This window comes from Sus scrofa, chromosome X, assembly GCF_054392235.1.
Source record: "Sus scrofa isolate SSC_HxYL_T2T_F1_AM1 chromosome X, Sscrofa_HxYL_maternal_Yorkshire_Landrace_v2.0, whole genome shotgun sequence".
Classification (NCBI taxonomy): Eukaryota; Metazoa; Chordata; class Mammalia; order Artiodactyla; family Suidae; genus Sus; species Sus scrofa.
Genome location: NC_139401.1, coordinates 47098207 through 47119281, shown reverse-complemented (window position 1 = coordinate 47119281; position 21075 = coordinate 47098207). Strand labels below are relative to the sequence as shown.

General features: G+C 42.9%; 1 pseudogene; it reads right to left on the bottom strand.

The window, feature by feature from the left end:
- Positions 1–5931: 5931 nt before the first annotated feature.
- On the bottom strand, positions 5932–6227 carry LOC100513253 (non-histone chromosomal protein HMG-14 pseudogene; annotated as a pseudogene).
- Between the last annotated feature and the right edge of the window lie 14848 nt (positions 6228–21075).

Genomic DNA, 21075 nt, shown 5'->3' with positions numbered 1-21075 from the left:
AACCCAGTCGGAGAAATGTGGGAAATGCTGCCTGGGCCAGCTGTGAGCAGGATGCGCAGACACGAGGCTTTGGTGAAGCTGCGGTGAAGTGGCAGCTGTGGCTGTGTGGTGGATGGGGTGACACCCCGACCCATTGCCAATACTTGGAGGAGGGAAAGATTCAGGGTTCCATGCTGACGAGAGGCATATGCTCCAGAGGGAGGCGATGGTGATGGGGAGTACTCTGGTCTTCTTCTGACCTGGGCTACTGACCCTCTAAGGTCTGGGGATGGGCCAGACCTGGGAGAGTTCCTACAGACCACCTGGGTGATGCTGGGAGAAATCCCAACAGCCAACCTCGGAGAGAGACCAATAGAGGGTGCTGCTGGGATGTATGGGGGATGTCTTTGTTGAGCCCCAACAGCTCTTGCAACCCATCTCCACCTCTCTGGATAGTGGGGAGGGAGCAGGTTTAGAGGTTCCTGAGAGACTCTTGTTACTCTCAGTGTCTTTCAGTTAGTAATGCACTAAGCACCCTTTCCCAGCAGTCTGCCTTTGGGAACCCATCCTAGAGGTCTGTTCATCTAGGTAGACCGCAATAAATACATAACAGTTGCAAACGTGAAAACTCAAAAGTGCCAGTGTGTTCAGTAATGTGCTTGCTCATATGAATTGCAGTAAAACTGGACAGTGGACGCCTTGCAGCCCCTCAAGAATTAGATAAATTAACGCGTATTGCTATAGGATAATGCCCACTAATTAATGTTAAATAGTACCCCAAAAAAGCTGTGGAACACTCTAGGATGATTCTATGGTTGTTTGAAGCAGGCATGTGACTGTGTGTGTGTGTGTGTGTGTGTGTGTGTGTGTGTGTTCATGTTGATTGTTCATGAACGTTTTAATATTGTAAGTAAAATTGGAAGGAACCTCTTATACTTGGGCTGTAGCACACTTTTCTCATATTTTCTTAGGATTTATTCCTGGAAATTGAATTGCTGGGTGAAGGGAAAGTGGATGCTTAAAGGCTTTTAATGTATATTGCTAGATGATTGTAGGATATAAGAAACCATTTTATATTCCGGCTTGTGTACCGAAAGTCCTGTTTTCTTCCAATCTTGCAGTTGTTGGGTGTAACAGTTCTTATCCTGCTATTTTGATGGGAGAAAATGATACCATGCAAGTTTTTTTGTTTGTTTGTTTTTTAGGGTCACACCTGTGGCATATGGAGGTTCCCAGGCTAGGTGTCAAATCAGAGCTACAGCTGCCGGCCTACACCACAGCCACAGCAACGCCAGATCTGAGCCGTTTGCGATCTGCACCACAGCTCACGGCAATGCTGGATCCTTAACCCACTGAGCGAGGCCAGGGATCAAACCTGCATCCTCATGGATACTAGTCGGGTTCGTAACTGCTGAGCCATGATAGGAACTCCCCATGCTAGTTTTTGAATTTGCATTTTTAATAAATAATAAGGTTTAACATCATTATTCAAGTAATTTATACCCATAGTAAAAAAAAATCCATAAAGTCAGAAACAGGAGAATTAAGAATCAACCTTATAATTCAAGCATTCATTAAAAACCTCTCTTGGAAATTCCTGTTGTGGAGCAGTGGGAACAAATCTGACTAGGAACCATGAGGTTGAGGGTTCAATCCCTGGCCTCGCTCAGTGGGTTAGGATCTGGCATTGCTATGGCTGTGGTGTAGGCTGGCAGCTGTAGCTCTGATTAGACCCTAGCCTGGTAACTTCCATATGCTGTGGGTTCAGCCCTAAAAAGACAAAACAAAACTCTCTTGGAGTTACAGCTGTGGCGCAGTGGGACCAGTGGCATCTCTGTAGCACCAGGATGCAGGTTCAATCCTCAGCCCAGCACAGTGGGTTAAAGGATCAAGTGTTACCGTTTCTACAGCATAGGCTGCAACTGCGGCTCAGATCTGATCCCTGGCCCAGGATCTCCCTATGCTGCAGGGTGGCCAAAAATGGAAGGGAAAAAAAAACTCTCTCTGTCATTTTAGTGCATATAGTTTCATATATATGTCTCACACATTTATTCTCAGTTATCACCCATGTTGCAGCAAACATCCTCATGGATCACTCCCTGCCCACTTCCGTAATTATTTCTTTAGGGGAAAAAATCCTGCATAAAGGAATAGGAGCCCAAGATTATTTCTAGTTTGTCCAACATCACACCCTTGGCAAGGTCTTCCAGGAATTAAACCTGTGTCTTTCTGCTCCCACTGCCTTTGCTTGTTTCTTTACCTTGCTGACTCATGGATTTGCTGGTATCCTTGAATCCCTTAGCTCAAGAAGAAGCTTAGCAACCCCATGAGCACCCCATAACCACCATCCACGAGAAGTGATGTGGTGTAAGTACCCCCATGTGCAAGAGGCAGCACTCCCGGAAGAAACATCATGAGCTAAGTCCATGAAAACTGCTAGGCCATGACATGCTTAGCAACCACATGAGGTCACTGAGGCTGGAGATTCAGGCTGTGGGGTGAGAGGGGAATCTCTTCTTTGGTGTTCCCGACCACTAGCAGGCCACAATAAGTGTGCAAGTAGATTGTGAATGTAAATATTCTGTGAGGTAAGTTTTTCTAAAGCACTGCCTGGTAAACATAAAGGGAGTCTATGTAATTGCAAAGGAGTCTTCATGTAAATCTTATTGATAAGGTATATGCTGCTTTTTTTTTTTTTTGTCTTTCGTCTTTTTAGGGCCACACCCACGGCACATGGAGATTTCCAAGCTAGGGATCTAACCAGAACTGTAGCTGCCAGCCTACGCCACAGCCACAGCAACGCCAGATCCGAGCCGCGTCTGCGGCCTGCACTCATGGCTCGTGGCAACACCAGATCCTTAACCCACCGAGCGAGGCCAGGGATCGAACCCCAAACTTCATGGTTCCTAGTCGGATTCGGTTTCCACTGCGCCACAATGGGAACTGCAGGTATATGCTGCTTTTAAACTTTGACTCCAACAGTCTGTAAGCTCCCTCAGATACTACTCATGCACATTTCGGTATCGCATACACACTCGCATGTATCCAGATAGCCATTACTTAGTGTTGGCATACCTGGGTGGTGCATCTGAAGCCATGGAGAAGAAGGAAGGCTCTGTCCCTATTGGAAGCTCTCCCCCACCCCTCATACAGAAGCCTCCAAGTTTGCCTTTCTGTGCCAACTGGTCCCAAATTTGTAATTGTGCTTTCAGTCTCACCTGTCCTAGAAAGCTCATCTGGCTTTGGACTTCTCTCTTTTGGGTGACTTTCTTCTTATGCACACATCTGCCAGTAGTTTTAGGCAATTAATTGGAAAGGTGCCAAGGTCATGCCGGCTTCCTCTGGCACTTATGCCCCTGCCTATATGCCTTTGCCAAAAATCAGTTGTCCATATAGGTGTAGGTTTATTTCTGGACTCTCTGTTCCATTGATCTATTTGTCTATTTTAATGGCAAGCTGTTGTGATATAGTTTTATAATAATGCTTAAAATCTTGTTTTGTCTAATCTAGGTCCTTTGTATTTCAATATCACCTTTAGAATCCGCGTGTCGATTTCTCTGAAAAAGAAAGAACTGGGATTTTTATTAAGAGTGTGTTAAAATTATGGATCAATTTGGGGAGAAGTGACATGTTAACAATTTTGAGTCTTTCCTTGGGTCTTAATTTCTCTTGGCAATATATTGTAGTTTTCACCTCTTCTGTCAGATTCACCCATATGTATTTCACCTGTTTTAATGCTCTCATAAATTATATTGGTTTTTATTTCAAGTTTTGATTGTTGCTAGTATATAGAAATATACCTCATTTTTTTTTTTTTTACATTGAGCTTGTTTCCTGAAGCTTCACTAGAATCATTTGTTGGTTTTAGTAGCTTTTAATTAAATTTATTCACACTTTCTATGAAAATGATTGTGTCATCTGTGAATAGACAGTTTTACTTCTTCATTTCCAAGGTGGATGTATTTTAGTAATTTATCTTGCCTGATTACACGATCTAGAAACCTTGAGTACAATGTTGAATACAAGTCGTAAAAGGGGACATCCCTGTCTTGTTCCTGATATTAGGCCAAAAGCATTCCGCATTGAGACAATCACATGGTTTTTTTCTTTTTTAGTTTGTTAATATGGTGAATTTCGTTTTTTTTTTTCAAATATTAAACCAGCCCTGCTTTACTGTGATAAATTCCATTCAGCCATGATCTATTAGTCTTTTAACATGTTGTTGAATTCAACTTGTTAAAATCTTATTTCTTTATGAAAACAGTTTTTCACTGCGTTTTTAATTCCTTTACTAGATAAAGGGCTATTCCAGTTATCTATTCTTTTTTTTGCTTTTTCCTTTTTATTATTCTTTTATTATAATTGATTTACAGTCAATGTCTGCTGTACTGCTAGTTATTTTTTTCTATCATAACTGAGATTTTACTTGTTGTTTTGAGAATCGGTACACAGACATGTCAGCTTGTACACAACTCTTAACATACATACCGGAGTTCCCGTCGTGACTGAGTGGTTAATGAATCCAACTCGGAACCATGAGGTTGCGGGTTCAATCCCTGGCCTTGCTCAGTGGGTTAAGGATCTGGCGTTGCCATGAGCTGTGGTGTAGGTGGCAGACACGGCTCAGATCTGGCGTTGCTGTGGCTTTGGCATAGGCCAGCAGCAACAGCTCCAATTCGACCCCTAGCCTGGGAACCTCCATGTGCCTCAGGTGCGGCCCTAAAAAGACAAAGGAAAAAATATACATACCAAAAATCTAAAAAATCATATAGTTGTGATTCTTTTCTCAACCATTATTCCAGTGACTTTACAGAAAATTTGGAGGCAAATTTTCCTTAACAGGATATCAAGTACCAATATCTTCAAATGCTGTTATATCACAAGACCCACTAATTCACAATTTAATATCATATACACTACATACTCAAATTTTCAATCTTTCACAGCACATTAACAAAATTACTAGGAAAATTGGACTACCACGACCAAAGATGTTGCAGAGTGCACAAAATTCTGACAAGGAGAGCCAAGATCAAGGAGTGGTATGCTTTAGGAAACAACATGAGAAGAGAAGTAATTTTTTTTGTCTTTTTAGGGCTGCATCCGTGGCATATGGAGGTTCCCAGGCTAGGGGTTGGCTGCTGGCCTATGCCACAGCCACGGCAACCTGGGATCCGAGTCATGTCTGCAACCTACACCACAGCTCATGGCAATGCCAGATCCTTAACCCACTGAGTAAGGCCAGAGATTGAGCCCACATCCTTATGGATACTAGTCAGGTTTGTTAACCACTGAGCCATGACGGAAACTCCGAGAAGTAATTTAAAGTGTTCAAGACGTTAAATGCACAACTGACTCCAAATTGCTATTTAGTATGCTTTGTATTACAGGATATAAAAGCTACTCCATCTATGGAATGTTAAGCTGACACCCAAGACAATTGAAGCCTCTCATATTCAATATCCCACTATTTTCTGGTTGTACCAAAAAATAAATAACCAAATGATTTCACCTCTTAAAAATAAGCATTTACACTTAAAAAATGGACTGAGGTGGGATTCCCTCCTTCTTATAAATGTTTCTAGGAGTTCCTGTTGTGGCGCAGCAGAAATGAGTCCAACTAGCATCCATGAGGATGCAGGTTCAACCCCTGGCCTCGCTCAGTGGGTCAGGGACTCTTCATTGCCGTGAGCTGTGGTGTAGGTCACAGACGCAGCTCAGATCCCGTGTTGCTGTGGCTGTGGTGTAGGCCGGCAGCTGCAGCTCTGATTCAACCCCTAACCTGGGAACTTCCATATGCTGCGGATGTGGCCCTAAAAAGACAAAAAAAAAAAATGTTTCTAGAGCTACTAAAAAACTTGCATTTACAAAATAGTTGATAAAAATACTCCTCTGGGTTGTACAAGAAGGGGGACAGGAACCACTGACGGGACTGGGTGTGTGTGTGTGGTATTAATCGGACTTGGCTTCTTTCTCTCCTGCTTCATCAGAGGCTGGGCTCTCCTAATTTTTAGTTTCTCTGTTTTCTGCAGGTAAATCCTCTTTAGTCTCTGGTTAGTCACTTCGGCCTGTTTTCCCTTTGCTCCCCTTTTCCCTTTTGTTTGTACTTTTTTGTCTGAAGATTTATCCTTTGCAGCCACCTTTTCTGGCTTCCTTTCCACTTTTGTAGGAGCAGGTTTAGCTAGCAGTCTCCTCTTGGGCTCCTCCTTTACCACCCTCTGCGTGGAGCTGACCTTCCTCTTGGGCATCCTGGCAGCAGGGTGGGCACGTGCTGGGTACCTGAGGGCTGCAGCTGGAGAGGCTTCACGAAGCTGGGCTGCCTGGCCACTGCCAGTAGTTACCTATTCTTAACTGAGCTTTGGTACTTCGTACCTCTCAGATTGTCTATTGCATCCTTGTTGATATTCTGCTTAAATGTCCTATCAATTATCAAGAAAGGGATATTGAAATCTCAGACTGTAATTGTAGATTTATCTATTTCTCTTTGCAGTTTTATCAGTTTTAGCTTCATGTATTTGGTAGCTCTGTTATTAGGTATGTAAACATTTAGGATTGTTGGGATTATCATGAATATAAATGTAAACGTCCTCAACAAAATATTAGCAAATTGAATCTACTGATATATAAGAAGAATAATGCACTACAACCAAAGGAGGCTTATTCCAGGAATACAAAACCAGTTCAATATGCTGAGTCAATCAATGGGGAGTTCCCATTGTGGCTCAGCAGGTTACAAACCCGACTAGTATCCATGAGGATGCAGGTTCGATCCCTGGCCGGCCTTGCTCATTGGGTTAGGGATCTGGCATTGCTGTGGCTGTGGCTGTGGCATAGGCTGGCAGCTGCAGCTCCCATTCAACCCCGGGCCTGGGAACTTCCATGTGCTCCAGGTGTGGCCCTAAAAACAAAACAAAACAAAAAATCAGTCACTGTAATCCTCCATGTTAACAGTCTAAAGAAAACCACATGCCCATGTCAGTTGTTGCAGTGGAAGCATTTAGCAAAATACATCCATGAATCATGAAAATTCTCAGCAAACTAGGACTAGAAGGGAACTCCCTGAATTTGGTAAAGGGTATCTTCAAAAAACCTACAGCTAACGTCATATTTGGTTTGAAAGACTGAATGCTTTCCTCCAAAGAGCAGGAATGAGGCTAGCATGAGAATGTGAAGCTCCCAGGGGACGCAGGCCCCTGGAGTTCTCACCCTCTTGTGGGCTTTTCCTCTAGGAGTACCACTAGGCTCACAGAGAATTCAGAGAAGTTCTCTTGTGGTGTTAGCAAGAGGAGAACAGCAACTGCCAAAATCCCACCAGACCCATTTCCCCATCTCCCCTATAGAACAAAAAAAGCTTAATCTGCAAGCACTGGTAGAATTCTACTTCAACTAGGGGAAAACAATGGAAACCATCATGGAAACTTGGCCCAGACCCATCTTCAAGAGCCAGGGCACCAAACTGTCACCAGAATACATGGGTAGATACCCATGCAGCTGGAAGAAGCCAACAGGGGGAAAAAGATCTACACAGGAGTTCCCACTGAGGTGCAATGGGATCAGTGGTGTCTCTGGAGTGCTGGAACGCAGGTTCAATCCCCAGCCCAGCGCAGTGGGTTAAAGGATCCAGCATTGGTACAGTTGCAGCATAGGTTGCAAATGTGGCTCAGATCTGATCCCTGACAAAAAAAAAAAAAAAAAAAAAAAAAAAAAAAAGCTCTTCCCATAGACGAAGGACAGAACATTCTAAAGCCCACTCCACCAAGTCACATGTTCATAGTGCTTACCTAAGAATGAGGCTTAATCAAAACCCCAGGGAAGACTTTCTTTCCCACCCCTCCTTCCATCAGAGCCTTTAACATATTAGCTACAATTATTTTAAAGTCTCAGATAGTTTCCTGTCTGTGTTATATCTGAGTTTGGGTCCAATGATTGTTTCTTTATTTTTTATTTATTTATTTTTTTTTTTTTTGCTTTTTAGGGCCACACCCGTGGCATATGGAGGTTCCCAGGATGGGGGTCTAATCGGAGCTACAGCCGCCGGCCTATGCCAGAGCCGTAGCAATGCCGGATCCAAGCTGCGTCTATGATCTACACCACAGCTCACAGCAATGTTGGATCCTTAACCCACTGAGCAAGGCCAGGGATCGAACCTATGTCCTCATGGACGCTAGTCAGATTCATTAACTGCTGAGCCACAACGGGAACTCCATAATGATTGTTTCTTTAGACTGTGTGTTTCTCGCCTTTTTGTGAGCCACATGGGATGTCCAAGACTGTGTGTTTCTAACCTCTTTGTATGCATAATAATTCCATGATGAGGAGTTCCTGTTGTGGCTCAGTGGGTTAAGAATCTTACTAGTGGAGTTCCTGTCATGGTGCAGTGGTTAACGAATCCGACTGGGAACCATGAGGTTGCAGGTTCAATCCCTGGCCTTGCTCAGTGGGTTAAGAATCAGGCATTGCCACAAGCTATGGTATAGGTCGCAGATGCAGCTTGGATCCCGAGTTTCTGTGGTTGTGGTGTAGGCTCCAGCTGCAGCTCTGATTCCACCCCAACCCCAGAACTCCCATATGCCACAGGTGAGGTTCTAAAAAGGGAAAAATATTTCCGTGATGAAAGTCTGACATGTTGAATAGGATAATAGATACTAAGGTAAATACTTGGTATGTGCACAGTTATTTCTCCTAGAATTTTAGTATGTGTACTTCTCCTAGGATTTAGTGCTAATTTAGCAAAGACTTGTACTGAATTTGAAGTTTGCTCTTGCTATGGTTTAGTCTCTCTGTTTAGTGAGAGCTGTCTCTGAAATCAATGGAATTCTGTTTCAAGTCTAAGTTACTTGAGGTCTGTGTTCAGTATGTGAAATTTCTGATCTTTTAAAGGATCTGTGTCCCAAGTTTTGAATACAAGGTGTTTGGGATCTGTTTTCAGAGTGCAAAGGCTAAAATTTTAGAGGGTCTGTCTCCCAGGGATTCAGCTGGAGTTATTTGGGGATCCATAGTCAGAGTTCAAGGCCTCTGAAACTTTGAGAATCTCTGTTCTAAGATTTGATTCTGAGGGATTTGAAGGTCTGTGATCATGGTGTGAGCTCTGTGACCTCTTTGAGGTCTGTGAACACAAGGTTTTGACTCCAGAGTAGTGGTTTGTGTTCACAGTGTGAAGTCTTCGGGGACTTAGGTTGTTAAGATTTGAATCTCAAGGCATCATGGTCTCTGTTCAGGATGAGAGGAATCTGAAATCTGGGGGGATCCATTTCCAAAATGTAAGTTTCATGTATCTGGAGGTCTGCATTCATAGCCTGAGGTCTCCATACTTTTAGAGAATCTGTATCCCAAGGATTCAGTTTGAGTTATTTAAGGGTCTGTAATCAGAGTTGGAAGCCCCTGCAATATCTAGTTTCTGTTAGGAGGTTTTAGTCTTAGGGATTAGGAGTCCTGAGTTCAGGGCGTATGAGTCTTTGAGCTTTTAGAAGGTCTGAGTCCCACATTTGGGTCCAAGCTATTTGGGGGTCGGTGTTCAGGAAGTGAGGTCCGTGGATTCTTTGAAGATCTTTGTTCCAAGTTCTTTGCCCAAGGTGCTTGGAAGCCCATGTTCAAGGTATGAGATCTCTAATCTCTCTAAAGGCATAAGGTCCACGTTTTGAGTCTGAGATACTTAGAGGTATATGCTCATGTTCTCTGACATTTTTCAGTGTCTGTCCAAATGTTTGAGTCTGAGGTAACTGCTGGTCTGTTTTCAGGTGCGAGGTCTCCGAAATTTTTCAGGGTCTGCACTGTAAGCTTTGGATCTGAGGTAACTGGGGACCTGTGATCAAGTTGTGAAGTCTGAAATTTTAAGCTTAGATCTCAGGTTTCAGAGGTATTTTTGCTCTGCATTCAGAGTAAGGTCTTGAATCTTTTAAGTTCTGGGCTGCCACTTTTTTTTGGTCTGAGTTGTTTAGACATCCTTGTTCAGGGTGTGGGGTCTCTGAACTCTTCGAGGGTCTGTGTTAGCAGAGGTCCTAGGGGGTCTGCGATCAGGATGAGAGGTGTCTGAACTTATTAACTACGTTCCAAGGTTTGATCTGAGGTCTTTGAGGGTCTGTGTTGTAAGATTTTAATGAGGTACTTGTGGGTCTCTGTTAGTTTATGAAGGATTAAGTCTGAGATATTTAGGGGTCCGTGTTCAGGAAGAAGGGTGTCTAAAATTTTAAAAGTCAGACTTGACTGTGAGGGATTTGAGGTCCGTATTATGTGGGCACATTCTCTGAACTCGTTGAGGTCTCTGTCCCTAGGTTGAATACGAGGTATGTAGGTATTTAGGGAATTAGTGTTCAAGATGTGAAGTCTGAACTCTTTGAGGGGTCACATCCTGTGTTTGCTTCTATGTTATTTGGTGTGAGGTCCAAATAATATAGGGCCTGAGGTCCTTGATTGTTTTTGAGGTTCTGTGATCCAACTTTTGGATCTGAGGTATTTGAGACTCATGTTTAGAGTAGGATGTCTCTGAACCCTGAGGGTCTGTGTCTTAAAGTTTTGTTCTTTTTTTTTTTTTTTTTTGCCACACCATGGCATATGGGATTCCCAGGCCTGGGATCAGATCCCACAGTCATGACCTAAGCTGCAGCTGCAGCAACACCGGATCCTTAACCCATTGTGCTGGGTCAGGGGCTGGGGATCAAACCTGCATCCCAGCACTCCCAAGAGGCCACCGATCCCATTGCACCACAGCGGGAACTCCTGTGTCGTAAAGTTTTAATTGATGTACTTAGGGATTTGTGTTTAGAGTGTGAGGGCTCTGAAATCGCTGAGGGTCTTTGGCACAAATTTTGAATCTGAGCTCCTGAAGTCTGTATTCAGGGTGTGAGAGTTTTGAACTCTTTGAGGGTCTGGGTGTGATGTGTCCAACTTTTTGAAGGTTGTTTGTTTTGTTTTGTTTTTAGTATAGGATTGAGTCTGGGGTATTCACACATCTCTATTTGGAATATAAAGTCTTTGAAGTCTATGAGGGTCTATGTCCCATGATAGTAAATTTGAGGTATTTGAACATCTGTGTTTAGAATTTTCATTTTGTGACATCTTTGACCGTCTGTTATGTATTTGAGGCGTTGTATATCTGTGTTCTGAGTGTAAGCGTTCACAAGTCTTTTAGGGTCTGTGTCTTAATGTTTGTATGACATTTATGATTTATTTATTGAAAGAAGTAAATTCTCTAAATCTGTTGAATGTCTGTAGTCCTAGTTTGGAGTCTCGGGTATTTGTAAGGTCTCATACCTTGTAAGGGCATGAGGTCTATGAATTCACTGAGGATCTGGGTTCCAAATTGAATCACTGGTGTTTGGAGGTTGGGACGATGCAGAACCCTCTCATGGTATGTGTTCCAAGGTTGGTGTTTGAGGTGTGTTTGGGACCTTTTTTTTTTTTTTTTGTCTTTTTGTCTTTTTGCCTTTTCTAGGGCCACTCCCACAGCATATGGAGGTTCCCAGGCTAGGGGTCTAATCGGAGCTGTAGCTGCCAGCCTATACCACAGCCACAGCAACACGGGATCCGAACCCTGTCTGTGACCTACACCACAGCTCACGGCAACGCTGGATCCTTAACCCACTGAGCGAGGCCAGGGATCAAACCCGAAACCTCATGGTTCCCAGTTGGATTCATTAACCACTGCCCCACAACGGGAACTCCAGGACCTTTTTTCAAGGTTGGAAGTATCTGACCTCTTTGAGGGTTTGTTTCTGAAGTTTACTTCTGAAGTTCTTTTTGGTATCTCAGTTATCTAAGCTCAAAGTGTGAGGTCTCTAGACTTTAGAGGATCAGTGCTCCAAGAACTGCGCGTGTGGCTTTTGTTTTGTTTTGGCCTTGCCAGAGGCATGTGGAAGTTCCCAGGCCAGGGATCAGACCCGTACCACAGCTATAACCAGAGCCGCAGCAGCAGCAACGCTAGATCGTTAACCTGCTGAGCCACCGGGGAATTCCTATGTGTGGCTTTTGGGTATTTATCTGCAGGTATGAAATCTCTGAAATCTTTGAGGGCCTGTGTTCCAACTTTAGAATCGGATGCAATCGAGGGTCCCTGAGCAGGGGGTAGAGGTCTTTGAACTAGTTAAGTGTGCTCTGATGTTTGAATGTAAGTTATTTTGGGATCTGTGTTCAGAGTGTGAGATCAGTGATTTTTGGAAAGTTTTTTTTTTTTGTTTTCGTGGGACTGAGCCTGAGGTATTTGGTGTTCCGTGTTTAGAGTGTGAGATCTTGAACTCTTTAAGGGTCTGTGACATAAAATTCTGAGTTTGATGTCTTTGTGGTTCTTGGTTTAGGGTTTTGCTCTCTGAAGTCATATGTGTTTCAGGGTTTGAGTCTGAGGTTTTTGGGGTCTATATTCACAATGAGCATTTACAAATAAGCATACGGGTCCTGGGTTTAAGGCGCAAGATCTCTGAATTTTTTGAAGGTATATGTCTGAGGTGTTTGGAAATTTCTATTCTGAGTGTGAGGTCTATGCACTCTAGAAGGTCTGCAATCCAAATATTTGCACTCGAGATATTTTGAGGTGTGTATTCAATTTACAAGGTGCAGGACTCTTTCCGGCTGGTGTTCCAAGGTTAGCATCTGAGGTGTTTGAGTCAATGTTCAGAGCGTGAGGTCTCTGAACTCTTTTCGGGCTTCTGTCCTAAGTTTGCTTCAGAGGTTTTGGTGTCTCTCTTCGGGGTATGAGGTCTCTGAATTCTTGGAGGTTCTGTGTTCCAACATTTGAGTTTGAGGTGTTTGGGGGTTCATATTTAGGGTGTGAAGCCTCTGACTTGTTTGACGTTCTGTGTTTGGGGGTTTTAACTCTGAGGTATTTGCAGGACTTTATTCAGGGAGTGCGAAGAGTGTGAACTTATTGAGTATCTATGCTCCAAGGTTTGAATCTAAAGTATTTTGGGGTCTGGCTCAGCGTATGAGGTCTCTGAACTCGTTGAAGTTTTGCTTTGTTTTGTTTTTCTCCCCAGTAGGAAATGAGTCTGAGGTATTTGTGATCTGTGTAAAGTCTTCGAACTCCCAAGTGTTCCTGAGTCTGAGTTTGAGATATTCGGGTTTGTATTTAGAGTGTACACATTCACAGATCTTTAGGGTCTGCGTTTTCACATTTGAGGATGAGATACATGGGTTCTGTGAGCTAGAGTGAGGTCTCTTAATTTTTGAGGGACTGTGAGCAAAATTTGAATCTCAGTTATTTGTGATCTGTGTTCAGTTGAGCGGCCTTCTGAATTCTTTCAGGCTTTGTGTCAGAGCATTTGAGTCTGGAGTGTTTGGAAGTTCATGTTCTGGATCTGAGCTGTAGGTTAAAAATTTGGAACTGGGTTCCAGATATTGGTTCTGAGGTGTTTGGAGGTGTGTGAAGAGGTTGAGTGGTCACAGAACTCTTTCAGAAGGTGTTCTCCAGGGTGGAGCCTGAGGTGTCTGAGTGAGTATTCAAGGTGAGAGGTCTTCGAAATTTTTGAGAGTTTGTGTCCTAGGTTTTCTTCTGAGGTTTTTTTGGTCTCTTTGCTCAAGGTGCGAGTTTTCTGAACTCTCGGGGAGTCCATGTGCCAAGATTTGAGTTTGTGGTATTTGGAGATTTCTGTTTAGCATGTGAAGTTCCTGAATTCTTTGAGGCTCCAGCATGCGAATCAGATATTTGCAAGTCTTTATATTGCGAGGTTTGCAGGGCGTGAGAGATGTGGGAACTTGGTGTCTGTGCTCCAAGGTTTGCACCTGAAATATTTGGGAGTTTGTGGGCAGGAGGAGCGACCCCTTTGAGGGTGTTGTCCCAGGGTTTGATTCTGATGTGTAGGGGCATGAGTTCACGACTTGAGGTCCAAGCACACTGATGATCTGTGTTCCAAGTTTGAGTCTGAGGTATTGGGAGGTCTGTGTTGAGTGTATTCAGTTTCTTGTAATCCTTGTCTCTATTTCAGGATTTTAGTCTCCTGTGTTTCAGGATCACTGTGCAGCGTGTTGGGTCTGAACACCCTAAGGATCTGTGTCCCATATTTTCTGAGGTAGTTGAGAGTATGTGTTCAGATGTGACATCTTAGAGTGTATGGGTTTCAGGTTTTGAGTGTGAGTTTCTGGAGGGGGCTGGTATACAAGATGGGCGATCTCTGAACTCTTTGATGGTCTGTGTTCCAGGTGTTGAGCCAGTGGCATCTGAGGATTTGTGTTCAGGCCGTGAAGTCTCAGAAATCTTACAGAGCCTGTGTTGAGTTGGAGGTGTTGGTTGTCATTGTTCAAGCTGTGAGGTGTGTGAAATTTTATTGAGTCTATTTCGCAAGGGTCTGTGTTCCAAAGGGTGAGCGTGAGGTTATTGAGAGTTTAGCTCAGAGAGTGAACGATGAGTTCTTTGAGAGTCTGCCTGTGCTCTGACGTTTGAGTTTGAGGTAGCTGAGGATCTCTTTTCAGGGTGTGACCTCTCAAATCTTTGAGACCCTGCCCCAAGATTTGAGTTTGAGGTATTTCTTTTCCATTTGTAAAGCTGAATTCTTTCATGATCTCTGTCCCAAGATTTGATTCTGAGGTAATTGGGGAATTTTCAGGAAACGAACCTCCTGAACTCATGTAAAGTCCTTGAGCCTGAGATACTTAGGGACTGTGTTCAGAGTATTGCTCTTTGGACTTTAAGAGGGTCCGTGTCCCAGATTTGAGTCTGTATTCAGGATAAGAGGTCTCTGAAATCTTTGAGAGTCTGTATTTTAAAGTTTGAGTCTAAGGTCTTGGGAGGAGTCTGTATTCAGGTTGGGGGAATCTCTGAAATCCGTTGGGGGAGTCTTTGTTTCAAGATTTGATTCTGAGCAATTCAGATGTCTTTATTCGGAGTATGAGGCCTCTGACTTTTTTGAACACCTTTGTCACATCCCACGGTTTCAGTTCTACGTAACTAGAGGTCTGAGATAATGGCATGTTGTACCTGAACTCTTTGAAAGTCTGTCCTAAGGCATGAGCCTGAGGTTTGTGGCAGTCTGTTTTTTTGTTTGTTTGTTTTGCTTTTGTCTTTTTTGCCATTTCTAGGGCCGCTTCTGCGACATATGGAGGTTCCCAGGCTAGGGGTCTGAATCGGAGCTACAGCTGCCAGCCTACACCACAGCCACAGCAATGCTGGATCCAAGCTGCGTCTGCAACCTACACCACAGCTCACAGCAATGACGGGTCCCTAACCCACTGAGTAAGGCCAGGGGTCAAACCCGCAACCTCATGGTTCCTAGTCGGATTCGTTAACCACTGAGCCACGATGGGAACTCCTGTGGCAGTCTGTTTTGAGTGTGTAATGCCTCTGCACTCTTTCAGGGTCTGTATTCCAGGGTTTGATTCTGAGGTTTTGGAGGTGTGTATTGGGTCCAAGTTCTCTGAGCTCTTTGGGATTCTGTGTTCCAAGGTGTGATTCTGAGGTAACTGGGAATCTGTTTGTAAAAAATGAGGTTTCTGACCTCAGTTAGAGCCTCTTCCAAGATTCAAGTCTGAGGTATTTAAAGACTCTGTTCAGGGTGAAGTCTCTGAACTTTTAGAGGATCTGTACCCTCTAGATTTGAGTCTGAGGCATTTGGGGTTTGTAGTCAGGATGTGTGGTCTCTGAAGTCTTTGAGATTCTGTGTTTCAAGGTTTAGGTATGAGGTAATTGGATATAATGAGGTAATTCAGTGTAGGAGGTGTCTGAACTCTTGAAGGGTTTTTGTCCCAAGTTGGGTTTGGAGGTTTCTGGAGTCTAAATTTAGCATGTGCATTGTCTTTGGGTTTCTGTGTCCCAAGTTTCTAATCTGAGGTATTTGGGAGTTATATCAGGGTAGGGGGGTCTCTAAACTCCTTGAGTATTTGTGTTTTAAGATAGAGTCTTTCGTATTTGTGGGTTTGACTGTGAGGTTGAATGCGAGGGTGTCTGTATTCAAGTATAAGGTCTCTGAATTCTTTGGGATTGTGTCTTCCGAGATTTGTATCCGAGGTAAAATGAAGTACCACTTCCTATTGAGGGGTCCTCTATGCATAGCAAAGGGGTCGAGGGAACTTCATTTTTTTTTTTTTTTACATCATAAGCACATTTCCAACATCGTGTCTATAAATTTAAAAAATCCTAAATAAACCTTGCTTGTTATAGATTTCCAGTATATCTTCCAAGAAAAAAAAAATGTGTTTGTCCTGAAACTATTGTAATAGTTGTTTTTATTTTATTTTTTTAATTTTTTTCAGCATATGGAGGTTCCCAGGCTGGGGGTCTAATCGGAGCTATGGCCGCTGGCCTACACCACAGCCCCAGAAACGTGGGATCTGAGCCACGTCTTCGACCTACACCACAGCTCATGGCAACGCTGGATCCTTAACCCACTGAGCAAGGCCAGGGATCGAACCCACAACCTCATGGTTCCTAGTCGGATTCGTTTCAGCTGCACCATGACGGGAACTCCATAATGGTTGTTTTTAAAATGCACATAATTGGCAAGAAAAGTGTTTCCGGAAAAAATATATTGTTTATGGTAACACAGATATGTCTTCCATTAGCAGTTGTTTTAGAAAAAGACCACTTGTGTATATCCTATGTTTCTAAACCAAATTATATTCTAACTCTGAGTGCATTAAAAAAAAAAAATCAGGGCTATGTTTAAAGAACACCTCAAATGCCACATCCTGTACGAAACCTTCTTGGTCTCATAGATGTTAAAAAAGTTACCTAAAACCTTTCTGGAAATCCAGCCTCCCCCTCACACACACACACACATACCACCTCTAGCCAAAGCAGACCGAATTGTTTACCCTTCTTCACTGCTGTGGCATTATCATAACATATTTCCTGTGAGATTTCATTTCATGCTATCTGCCGTGCCTCCTCCCACCAAGGGCAGGGGCAGGAGCTCTATTTTCTCCCAGTATCTTTGATTCCTGCCCTGGTGCCTGACCTAGAGAGGGTGGTAGATATTAATACTGTTATTTTTTTCATCCGTTATTCTCATAAGTCATCCTGCCCTTAATCCTCTTTACTTCAGTCCACTCTATCATGTCGCTGACAGCGTAGATCTAGATTAAAAAGAAATGTTCCTAAAGGGACCTGTGATGGACCGTGTGATGCATCAACGCAGATGCCCCTTCAGTGTAAGGCTTAGTCCTTCAGCCGCTGTTGGCAGACAGCTGTCAGCCCCTTCAGGGATTGTCTCAACGGCAGAGAGCCGCTTCACTCAAGGTCACACTCTTTCTCTGGGTTGGTGGGGGGGCATGCTTATGACTGATGGATGTGGGGTTATCAAGGCAGGACCATCTAGACCCAACGTGGGGTAACTCTTAACGGGCCATTCACGGGCTCCCCAGGGAGTCAGCCATGGCAGTATTTGGGCCTGCATCACACTTCGACTTCTCCCTCCACCCATCCATCCATCCCATCTACGTTGTCAAATTTGTTGGCTGAGAGGTGTTCATTCTATTTTCTTACTATCCTTTTAATGTCTGTAGGGTCTCTGTAGATAACTCCATGTATGTTCCTGATATCAGTGATTTGTTTCCTCTCCCGGGTCATCTCGTGCAGCCTAACTAGAGGTTTGTCGATTTTGTTCATCTTTTGCAAGATCAGAATTTTGGCTTTGTTAATTTTCTCTGCTGCCTATTTCCAATAAAATTGGTTTCTGCTCTTTATTATTTCCTTCCTTCTACTTACCAAGTATTAACTTTGCTCTTCTTCTAGCTTCTCCAGGGAAAACCTTAGGTCATTGATTTTATGTACTTCTTTTCTAATATTACCATTTAAAGCTGTAAATTACCCTCTAGGCATTCCTTTAGTTTAATCCCATGAATTTTGATCTGTTCTACTTTATTTTTGGCTCAAAATATTTTCTAACTTCCCTTGTGATTTCATCTTTGACCCTTGAATCATTTAAAAGTATGGTGTGTAATTTCCAGATATTTGAGAGTTTCCAGTATATATATATCACATTATAATTAATTTGTAATCCAATTCAAGTGTAATCATAGAATATAATCTGTATGACCTTGATCCTTTAAGATTTATTGAGAGATGTTTTACAGTCCAGGCTATGGTCTATTGTGGTGAAATGTGCAGTGTGAGCTTGAAAAAAAAACTATGTATTCTGCAATTATTGGATGGAGTATTCTACGGATGTCAGTTAGGTCAAGGTGGTTGATACCTTCTGTGTTCAAACATTCTGCGTCTTTACTGATTTTTTGGTCTAGTCATTCCATCAACTAAAGAGGAATATTAAAATTTCCTACTATATCATGGACAAGGAGGACAGGCTCGGGTTTGCCAGGAGGGAGCAGGAGGGAGTGGAATGGGTTGGGAGTCTGGGGTTAGCAGATGAAAACTGTTGCATTTGGAGTGGAGGGGCAGTGGGATCCTGCTGTATAGCACAGGGAGCTATTTATCTAATCACTTGTGATGGAACATGATGGAGGATAATGTGAGAAAAAGAATGTGTATGTATATGTATAACTGAGTCATTTTGCTATACAGCAAAAATTGACAGAACGCTGTAAATCAGTTACAATAAAAAATAAATAAACTTACCATTGCGTATCATGCCATAACAATGCAAAAAAAAATTCCTACTATGACTGTCAGTTTTTGCTTCGTGTACATTGAGACCTTATGATTAGGCACATCCATATTTATAATTATTATATCTTTCTAAGAAACCTTCCCTGTTATCATTATGACATTTCTCTTTTATCTGTGGTAACACTGTCTTCAAGTTTACTTTGTCTGATTTATAATATCCACTCTATCCTTCTTATGTTTTTTGTTTTCATAGTGTAACTTTTTCCGTTCATGTACTTTTTTTTTTTCTTTTTTGGCCACCCCACGGCATATGGAGTACCTGGGCCAGGGGTCAGGTCCAAACCACAGTTGGGACCTACACCACAGCTGCGGCAACATGGGATCCCTTAACCCACTGTGCTGGGCCGGGGATCAAACCTGCATCCTGGCGCTGCAGAGACGCTGCCAATCCCATTGCACCACAGCAGCAACTCCTTCATTTACTTATGTATGTATTTATTATGATTTGTATTTTTTTCCATTGTAGTTGGTTTACAGTGTTCTATCACTTTTCTCCTGTACAGCAAAGTGACCTGGTCACACATACATGTATACATTCTTTTTTTTGGACTTCCCCTGTGGCTCACAACATAACTGCTTGGCATCGCCTCATTTACTTTTAAACTCTCTGTATCTTTGTATCTTTGTATTTTTTGTATATTTGTATCTATCTTTGTATTTTTGTATCTTTGTATCTTTGTATTTTTTGTATCTTTGTATCTTTGTATTTTATGCCTTGCTTTTTGTCTACTCTGTGCATCTCTATGTTTTAGTTGAACTGCTTATACCATTAACATTTAATGTAATAATTGATATGGTTGTATTTAGGGTTATCAGGTTATGGGGAAGGGAGGTTATTCTATTTGCCCCCTCTGGGTTTTTGTTTGGTGTGGTTTCTGTTTGCTTGTGTATCTGTTCTCTTTCCCCTTTCCTGCGTTCGTTTGGATTATTCAAATATTTTTGAGAGTTCCCGTCGTGGCGCAGTGGTTAACGAATCCGACTAGGAACCATGAGGTTGAGGGTTCGGTCCCTGCCCTTGCTCAGTGGGTTAACAATCCGGCGTTGCCGTGAGCTGTGGTGTAGGTTGCAGACACGGCTCGGATCCCGCGTTGCTGTGGCTCTGGCATAGGCCGGAGACTACAGCTCCGATTGGACCCCTAGCCTGGGAACCTCCATATGCCGCGGGAGCGGCCCAAGAAATAGCAAAAAGACAAAAAAAAAAAAAAAAAAAAAAAAAAAAAGCAAGACAATTATTAAAAATAAATAAATAAATATTTTTGGTCTGCTGCAGAAACCCCACACCAGGAGTGGTATTTAGGATAGCAGTAAATTGGCATTAATGTCCCTGAACCAGTGAGAGACAGCAGTGTGGCAGCATTCATCAAAATAAAAAATGGTCAGTGGGAAAATTTAAAAAAAAATAAAAATAAAAAATAAAAAATAAATAAAAAATGGTCACTCCACCCTTAGGTATATTCATGTTTTGTTCAGTAATGTTTCCCCAACTCCTAAAACAATCTCTAGCCGCATAATACGTGCTCAGTAAGGGTTTATTGAATGACTGAACTCTTTAACCAAGCAATTCTACTTTTAAGAATGTATAATAAACCCTTAGAGAGAGAGAGAGAGCTATATGCACAAGATGGAAGGAGAAAACCTGTAAAAATGTTAAATGTCTAGGGAGTTCCCTTTGTGGCTCAGCAGTTAACGATCCCACCTAGGAACCATGAGGTTGCAGGTTTGATCCTTGGCCTCACTCAGTGGGTTAAGGATCCAGCATTTCTGTGAGCTGTGGTGAGGGTTGCAGAAGAGGCTCGGATCCCAAGTTGCTGTGGCTGTGGCGCAGGCTGGCAGCTATAGCTCCGATCCGACCCCTAGCCTGGGAATTCCCACATGCCGTGGGTATGGCGCTAAAAAAAAAAAAAAAAATGTTAAATGTCTATTAATAGCCACTGCACACTGGAGGGTAAGTGAGTAGTGGAGGTTCATAGCATACCGTGCAGCACAAGCGAGCTGTAAAACAGAATGAGGAGGATGGATCTGTACTGTACAGAAGGATTTCTCTGTGACTCATTATTAGTGGGGTACAGTATTGGGTGATGCTCATCATGGGATTTTGTGTGTGTGTGTGTGTGTTCGCGCGCGCGCACGCATGTGAGATAGGTGAGTGCAGAGAAGAATGTCTGGAATAAAACACCTGTTAACTGACTCAGTTTTCACCTGTGGTGAGGGAGAAGGGGTAGGTGATGATGGCCTCATGTAGTCCACACCCTTAGATGTTGTGCGAAGCATCTTCACTAGATGTTGTGTGAAGATGCTGATGTTGTGTGAAGCATCTTCATCTTCATGATAATGGCCTCATGTAGTCCATACACTTAGATGTTGTGTGAAGCATCTTACCCTAACCCTAACCCTAACCCTATATTTATAAAGGAGAGGCATATACTAAAAACAATACTGGCGCTACAGGGCTTTGTGAGATTGGAGACTTTAAGCATATAGAGGAACAGGGTCTCAAACTCAGGAGGACATATAACTATAGATAATGAGAAAAATCCCTCATCTTGCCTTCC